This window comes from Mytilus californianus, unplaced genomic scaffold, assembly GCF_021869535.1.
Source record: "Mytilus californianus isolate M0D057914Y unplaced genomic scaffold, xbMytCali1.0.p SCAF_6, whole genome shotgun sequence".
In the NCBI taxonomy this organism is placed as follows: domain Eukaryota; kingdom Metazoa; phylum Mollusca; class Bivalvia; order Mytilida; family Mytilidae; genus Mytilus; species Mytilus californianus.
The window spans coordinates 74459027-74467256 of NW_026262712.1; positions in this window are offsets into that span (position 1 = coordinate 74459027).

An 8230-nucleotide genomic window follows, 5' to 3' on the forward strand; every position below is an offset into this window, starting at 1 on the left:
TTAAGGAGGAATAGTTTGCAAACACGTCAACGTATATCTCTATCAATCAATTGGCAGCGGACTGGTGATTCATAGAATCAAAATTAATATATTTTGACCTCTTTCTTCTCATATCGAATTGATGTTGTTTTATGTATTTTTTTCTGTTTATTTTATTTTGCAATTAATTTGATTATTTAACAAAAAATATTGATATAAGCAAAGCTAAGTCAAAATTTATATCACTTAATGAACATTAACATATTTAAGAGCTGACGTGTACGATATTAGACTCCGTCCATTTGTATTTAAAATATCCTGTAGGGTAATACCGTACACCCACTTCCAGTCCGTTTTATTGGAAATTGTTGCACTTATACTACACGGAAAAGTATCTGTCAATTCAAAACTATTTCAGTTTCCATCAGTTTTCTAAATTTCGATTAAAATAGAAAGTTTTTACATTAAATTAACCAAACTTAAAATTTACACAAATCTGGTGACTTTTTAAACGAGATCATCTTCTCAAAACGCCCGCGAACAAAACTTTCCGACAAACGGCAAATGTGTACATATTCTATGATAGAAAATCGTAAAAACGTGAACATACAAGGTTATACATTTCTTATCATCAGTAAATAATATTAAAACACACTTTATTTCTCAATTTTATCAGAAAAACAAGCGAAATGTAATATGTACGGTAATAACCCGCCTGTACGAAATTACCCGGATCGACTCTTGTTGTATGACGTCAAAAGTTCAAGCGGGACAGATTCTCGGGTCAAGCGGGAATAGCGATAAGGTGTATTCAAAGCACTCTTCAATAAATCAACTCTAATGGAATATTCTTATATATAGAATATGATAACATGACATCATGAACATAGTATGATATGTTGTATTTTCAGAAAGACGTCCGTTAACTAGTGCAGAAAATAAATTTTTCAAATGCATCTACTGAAAATAAGTTATTGCATGCGTTTCATTAGTTCTGCTTTGGACATAACTAAATAACAATGCCGAATATAATGGAAGCATACCGGTAAGTCAAATTTCTTTATTTTTCACATAGTTACCATCAGCATAGAATGATACGATATGAATCAGCAGATGTATCGTTGTTTTAGAAGTTCAACGAGAAGCTATATATTTTACTTAGTTGGGAGGATAACTGCGGAAGCCTTTTAGGGCCATGCCAATTTACTTTTTACAATTTGTTATAACAGATTATTAATTTTATATAACAGATTATTAATTAAACAGATTATCAATTTGATATAACCAATTATCAATTTGATATAACCAATTATCAATTTGATATAACAAATTATTAATTTGTTATATCAAATTATCACAATTTGCAATCTAATTAAAATATAGATCTCGGATTTCGTTATACTACGTTATACTACATACGAAGATCTAACAACTACCCGTATAAGGTTTCACTTCTGAAAGATTTTGCATGTGACTTTTTCAACCAATCAGAATTCTAGTTATCCAATCTGAACAGCGCACGCGGAACATATTTACTTGAATGAGGTTCATTGAAAAGTCCCGAGGGTATCCAAAAAAATAAAAACAATGGGACTTAAAATTTATCGCTTCGATTGTTAATCGTTTGGAAATAGTTTTTAAATCTCTTTCGTCGTCATATTGTAACTATAGCCATGAATATTTGAAATATGTGACGTTTGTCAAAGTTTTCAGATGTGCCTCATATGCTTTATGACTTGAGGTCGGATCGTAATCGTGGAAATTAAAGACTACAGTAAACACTGTTAAACTGTTCACTATAGCACTGCCAGAGGCGGATCCAGGGGGTGTGTGGCTTCCGGGGGTTGGACCCCCCCCTTTTTTTTGACGATCAATGCATTTGAATGGGGACATATAGTTGGAACCCCTCCCCCTTTTATAAATGGCTGGATCCGCCCCTGACTGCTTCCCTCTGTCAGACGTGGATCAAGGATTTTGATAAGGGGGTGCAAACTATGCATAGTTTGAATGGGACATGTAAAAAGTCTAAGCAATGATAAACTATACATATATATGTTTAGCGCCACATGCACCCCCCTCGGCTTGCATACAAGAAAAAAAACTGTCCTCTATTAGCTGCTCTGGTGAAGTTTTTTTTAGCTCAGTTGGTCGAGTCTACTAGAGAGGTGCCTTACTGTACGAATTTTTGTGAACTGTCAGGTGGGGGGGGGCTCTTTTATTTTGTATCTAGTAAGAAAAAAATCTTAGGTAGTAGGCTATATATTTAAATACATGTGTATTTCCTATACAATTCCCATGCTGTAGCAGATACATATATACAAAAAACCAATCCTTGTCTATCATTGACATAATAATTGATTAATAAAATTCTAACTTGATCTGTAACTTGTCATGATAAAACAATACACCAAAAATCAAATCAATATCTTCAAGCACGAAGAAAAAAAAAAGTGTGGAAAACTGATTTGCCAGACTGACGGATGGACAGACAGACAGACGGATGGAGTGCAAACCTAAAGTCCCCTTCGACTTTGATGGTAGGGGACTAATAACCAGGCATTTTGTAATATCAATATATGATTTAGATAGCTGTGAATTTAGCTCGAACTGAAAATTCTTGCTTTTTTACCTTTTAAATAAATCCTTACATTTACAGCTAGCAATAAACCTGACTTCCAAATAACCTTGCATTTTGTAAGATCAATATATGATTGAGATAGCTGTAGAGTTTTATTCAAATCCAAGTTAATTTGAAAAAGTTATATAGGGAGCTACCATTTTATTTTTAGGGGGGGGGGGGGGGGGGGGGCTAGGATAAAATTTGAAAAAAATAGGCAGGACAGGAGTTTTGAGTAAAAAAAAGGCAGGATGAGACACTTGCAAAAAAAAAAAGTCAGGCCACACTTAAAAATATTTTTTTTCAGTAAAGAGTAATTAAAGTGTCAGATGATTTTTAGTCTTCATGCCTATCTGATTAAAAAAAAAAACTTTTTCACATCAGGACAATAAAAGATTTTGAGAAGGCAGCTATTATATGGGTAGATAGGGTTAGGGCAAACAAACATGGCCTCAGGATGACAATTTAAGTTAAAAAAAAAAGTCAGGATAAACTTTAAAAAAGGCAGGACCAAATAGAGGGAAAAATAAAAAGGCAGGACAGATATTACAACTAAAAAAAATGCAGAACAAAATTTTTCATCCTAGCCCCCCCCCCCCTTTTAATCAAATTTTTCAAATTGAAAGCAATAAACTAAATTATCAATAACCTGTCATTTTTTAAGATCAATATATACTTGACATAGAAGGGCTGCAGAAGTCATATGCAGAATATAGTGGCCCTATTGCTTCAAAGTGTCTGCAAAATAGACCAAAATCATAAATAATAAATCATGAAAAAGGTCGTCAGAAAAAAATGCCTGTGTCGGACATGTTCACCTTAAAATCATTCCATACACCAAATGTAGAGGCCTAATTGCTAGTTTGAGAACCAGACTTAACCACAACAACTAAAGATTGAACCATGAAAAAGAGGTCAAGGTTCGATGAAAACTGCTAGTCCAAAATGCATATGTACATCTAACAATTATTCTATACACCAAATATAGTTGACCTATTGCTTATAGAATCTGAGATACAGAATTGACCATAATACATTTGTAAAGTGAAAATTTCAAATGAGAAAAAAAAACAATTCTTAATCAAGCAGTCACTGAACCATAATAAAATGCTCCGCAGGGCGCAGCTTGATACGACCGCAGAGGTCGAACCCTGAACAGTTGGGGCAAGTATGGACACAACATTCAAGCTTGATACAGCTTTGCATTTGGATTGTGATTAAATATTTGACACAGCATAGGTTTCTGACACAGAATGAATGTGGTCTAAGAACTTAAAAATCTTAAATTGGACATTCACCTATTATGGTCCAATATCCAAAATCTAAATACATGGTTAGATTCAGCATATCAAAGAACCCCAAGAATTCAATTTTTGATGAAATCAAACAAAGTTTAATTTTGGACCCTTTTGACCTCAATGTGGACAAAGTTGATAACGGGGCCCAAAAATCAAAAATCTAAATACATGGTTAGATTCAGCATATCAAAGAACCCCATATATTCAATTTTTGTTGAAATCAAACAAAGTTTAATTTTGGACCCCGATTTGGACCAACTTGAAAACTGGGCCCATAATCAAAAATCTAAATACATATTAGATTCAGCATATCAAAGAACCCTAAGAATTCAATTTTTGTTAAAATCAAACTAAGTTTAATTTTGGACCCTTTGGACCTTAATGTAGACCAATTTGAAAACGGAACCAAAAATTAAGAATCTAAATACACGGTTAGATTCGGCATATCAAAGAACCCCAATAATTCAATTTTTGATGAAATCAAACAAAGTTTAATTTTGGACCCTTTGGACCTCAATGTGGACCAATTTAAAATCGGGGCCCAAAATCCAAAAACTAAATACACGGTTAGATTCAGCATATTAAAGAACCCCAAGAATTCAAGAATAAAACCCCATTGAAATTGGTCAAGAAATAAGCAATTTATACAAAGTATCTTCTTTTGCACAATACTGTGCAATTAAATATTTCTTGCTATTGCGCAATACTGTACAATTGACAATTTCTTGCTATTGCGCAATATTGTGCTATTTGATATCTTGCTATTGCGCAATACTGTGCAATTGAAGATTTCTTGCTATTGCGCAATACTGTGCAATTGAAGATTTCTTGCTATTGTGCAATACTGTGCAATTGAAAATTTCTTGCTATTGCACAATACTTATTATATAATAATTTACACATCCTCTTTGGTGTGTATCTCCTACCATATCATTATTATTTGCTTTTAAATATAAATCAGAAATAACCAACTTAAAATGGAAAATTTTAAAAGAAAAAAAAAAGGAAAAAAAAAATATCCCCCCCCATATTTTTTGAACCCCCTTATGATTAATCACCCCCAAACTCAATCCCAGCCTTCCCTTTGTGGTATGGTACCTTGCAGTACAATTTCAGAGAGATCCATACACTTGAACACAAGTTATTGTCTGGAAACTAGAAAAATGTGTTTTTTGGCCCCTTTTTGGCCCCAAATTCCTAAACGTTTAGGGCAATTACCCCTAAATTCAAACCCAACTTTCCTTTTGTGATATGGAACCTTTTAGTACAATTTCAGAAAGATCCATACACTTACACACAAGTTATTGTCCTGAAACTAGAAAAATGCTTGTTTTTTGCCCCTTTTTGGCCCCTAATTCCTAAAATATTGAGGCAATTACCCCCATCATCAATCCCAGCATTCCCTTTGTGGTATGGTACCTTGCAGTACAATTTCAGAGAGATCCATACACTTGAACACAAGTTATTGTCATGAAACTAGAAAAATGCTTGTTTTTTGCCCCTTTTTTGGCCCCTAATTCCTAAAATTTTGAGGCAATTACCCCCAAAATCAATCCCAGCATTCCTTTTGTGATATGGAACCTTGTGGTACAATGTCAGAGAGATCCATACACTAACACACAAGTTATGTCTGGAAGTTACAAAAATGCTTATTTTTGGCCCCTTTTTGGCCCCTAATTCCTTTACTGTTGGTACCATAACCCCCAAAATCAATCCCAACCTTCCTTTTGTGGTATTGAACTTTGTGGTAAAATTTCATAGAGATCCATTCACTTAAACTAAAGTTAGAGTGCGAAAACCAATGTGTCTTCGGACGACGACGACGCCAACGTCATACCAATATACGACCACAAAAATGTTTTTGCGGTCGTATAAAAATTAGGTCAAGGACAATGGACATTTGTTGGACAGAAACTTAGTGACTACACATATAAGGTACACAAAAATGTATCTGTGTACAAGGTATAAAACATCCAGGTCATCTATCTTCTGAAATATCAAACTTTATTCAAATAGTTTATGCTGCTGTACGATTATGCTGATTGTAATCCCTTAGTGTCACATTTTACAACAATGGTCTCAGGTGACACAAAAACTATTTCATTAAATTCAATCACATTTCATGTGCCTGTACCAAGTATAAACCCTGTTGTATACTTGTAGTACATGTTGCATGGCCTATAGTTTTTATTTTTTTATTTTTAGAATTGTGTATTAAATGCATATGACAGATCTATATAAAATAGATGTGGTACATTTTTGTACATGCAGTGATGTGATGTACATGTACATGAATGATTATCACAGACACAATGAACAAGATATTTCTGCTGAATTTATTCACTACTTTTATAGACACATTAAAGACTAGAGCTTGACATATTGCATAGACAATTGCCTTTCCTTCTATTGAAGCCTTATATATACATGTAGGTTGCATTCTAGATGTCATTTAATTATTTTTTGCTATTTTAGTTGCTGTCGGTCTATTACAAAGCAGGGTTATTATTCACATCACATAAACATATTCTTGTCCTGAATATGCATATTAATTTGCCACTGGACTGTAAGCAGCTATCCATCATCATCATCATCATCATCATTAACATATATATAAACGTTTCATGTATAGTATCTCTTCTTGTTCATATGTAAACTTTGACCTACTGCTTTATATACATTGTGTAGAATCTGAGAAATGGAATTAACCACAATATATATTAATTTGCACAAAAAAATAACCTTAATCACTGATGGGTAAAATGAGGTTGGGGTCACATGAACACCGTCTTTTATTTTTACCTAATGTATATACCTTAATTTTTTATTTAGATATCTGTAGACTTATAAGTTGAAACAAGAGTGCACACGCTGAAATGTCTCGCCTACTATACTGACCATTGATTTTATGTTGATAGTCCTACTTATAAAGTTTTACTACAAGTATCACATTAACATTTATGATCCAAGAAAATGAGGTCAAGGTCAGATAAACCAAGGCGGAAATACATGTACACCTTTAATACAATCATTCCATACACAGAATATAGATGACCTATTGCTTGTAGTATAAAACAAACAGACCAAACCATGGAAATTCCATATGGACCAATGAACCATGAAAATGAAGTCAAGGTCAGATGATACCTACCAGACATACATACATGCATACACCTTACAATCATTCCTTACACCAAATATAGTTGACATATTGCTTAAATTTTAAGAGAAACAGACCAAAACACAAAAACTTAACATTGAGCAATGAACCGTGAAAATTAGGTCAAGGTCAAATAAAACCTGCCAGACTGATACATGTATGTACATTGTAAAATATTTCCATACACCAAATATAGTTGACCTACTGCATACAGTATTAGAAAAACAGACCAAAACACAAAAACTAAACTAGTACCACTGAACCATGAAAATGAGGTCTCAGATGACACCTGCCAGCTGGACATGTACACCTTACAATCATTACATACATGTACGCCAAATAAAGTAGACCTATTGCTTATAGTATCTGAGATATGGACTTGACCATGAAAACTTAACCTTATTCACTGATCCATGAAACAAAATCCGAACTTTTTTTTCAAGTAGTCACTGAACCATGAAAATGAGGTCAATGACAATAGACGTATGACTGACAGAAACTTCATATCATAAGGCATCTATATACAAAGTATGAAGCATCCAGATCTTCTACCTTCTGCAATATTAAGCTTTTAAGAAGTGAGTTAACGCCGCCGAATCACTATCCCTAATTACACAAAATTTAGATTATTTTTTAACTTTTGTGATAAAATTGTGATATACATGTATGTGCTCAGTTGATACAACATTTTACAATTTTCATGCATCTTGGGACTCGCAAGTTTTGAAAATGATGAGTCCAGACTGATTATGATGAGTCCAGGACTCGCCTTAGTGAGAACCCGGGGCTCGACAAAAAATTGAGAGACAAGTTGAACCCCGTCTGACAACACATGTACATGTAAACCTTTGATCCCATACATGTATACCAAATATAGTTATCGTATTACTTATAATATGCCACAAATTCACTTGATAAAATCACTACACATGTAGTTTTTTAAGGAGCACTGAACAATGAAAAGGGAATAAGGACAATGGACAAATGTCTTGACAGAAACTTCTAAACATAAGGATTCCTTATACATTATCATGATTATGATTTTAAGAATGACAAATCCATGATTTCTACCCTCTGAAATATAAAACTTCATATAAATAGTAAATGTTGTTGTCCGATTAGCATTTCATGTTTTGCATGTCTTGTATTCTGAAACTTTTGTCACAGACAGGACAT